The sequence below is a fragment of the Procambarus clarkii genome, chromosome 33, assembly GCF_040958095.1.
Source record: "Procambarus clarkii isolate CNS0578487 chromosome 33, FALCON_Pclarkii_2.0, whole genome shotgun sequence".
In the NCBI taxonomy this organism is placed as follows: domain Eukaryota; kingdom Metazoa; phylum Arthropoda; class Malacostraca; order Decapoda; family Cambaridae; genus Procambarus; species Procambarus clarkii.
The window spans coordinates 16,045,634-16,047,113 of NC_091182.1; positions in this window are offsets into that span (position 1 = coordinate 16,045,634).

Here is a 1,480-nt window from a genome sequence, read left to right on the forward strand (position 1 = left end):
TATATCTGGAGATCGTCAGCAACTCTTCTTTCACGACCTACAGCCACTCCTTCAACTGGGCAGATTAGACAGGAGTCACACTCTCTCACCAACCTGTCCTCCTAAAAAGAACGTCAACATTTGCCGTTTGACTCTACGGCTGTTTTTGGACGTTATTTTGTGTAAAACTACGTCTATTATCGCTTCCATGGACTATCTCTTGTTATACAATGAAATACCACACTCTTATTATTCTATAACTCACTGACTATGCTCTGATATTTGTTCTTCAAGTAAAAATATATATATTTTTGCCTTAATTAGGCCATAATCCAGAAAATTCCAGCCTATCGATCTTTATATTTAGGAAAACATCTAATAAATTTGGAAATGAATTTTTCGTTCGCCGACAGTTGCCTGTTACTATTTAACCCTCTATGCTTTAATGTCGCTGGTCATTGTGACTTTCCCAGGATTTATATAGATTTCGTAGTAGCATTTAGTCAGACTACAGTAATTTAACTAATGGGAAACCTCTATAGTTGTCGTAAATTAATAATAATCATTTATCAAATAATAAATTAGCAAACATAGGCAACATTTTATATTACGACTTTTCGGGTAGGCCGTTCTGTTTGTTTACAACCTCAATGGTTCAAAATACACAATACTTTTAATATATAAGTGACTAAGTATGCTCTAATATATGGTCCTCAATGAAAATTATCGTTTTTTTTTTTTAATTTGTCCATAATGAATAAGATTCCTTACTGTTGATCTTTATATTAAGAAAAACATCTAAACAAATTGGTATTGTGTTTTCGTTCAGATAAAGTTTCCAGATACTATTTCCTAGTTATCAATTAATGTAGGTGGTTATTTTAATTCGCGGCTACCAGGGGCTTTCTCCCATTATACAATATAAATGTACTCACTAACTATTCTCTGGTATCTGTTCTTCAAGTAAAATTACCTATTTTTTTTGTTTAATTAGTCCATAATTCATAAAATTCCTTCAGGTCGATCTTCATATTTAGGAAAACATCTAATCAATTTGGAATTTAATTTTTCGTTCAGCTACAGTTACCAGCTACTATTTCATTGTTATATTTTATGTCGCTGGTCATTACGATTTTCCAAGAATTTAAACAGCTAAACAGCAAGTAGCATCTTGTTAGAGTACAGGAATTTACCTATGGAGAACCTCGATAGCTGCCGAAAATTATTAATGATTATATATGGAATTTAAAATAATGAATTATATACTATTTCTTATGTTACGTCTTTGGCGGGTAGGCGGTTCTGCGGGTTTACAACCGAATTGTTTAAAAACACACTATTTTAAATGTATGAGTCACTAGTATGCTCTGATATATGTTCTGCAATGAAAATAAAGATTGTTTTGTTGTTAATTACTCCATAAATGTGTAATGTGTTAATTCAGTCTAAAATCTTTTTGCAACGTTTATATGCGATATACGTAGCTGGAAACTACCTAATA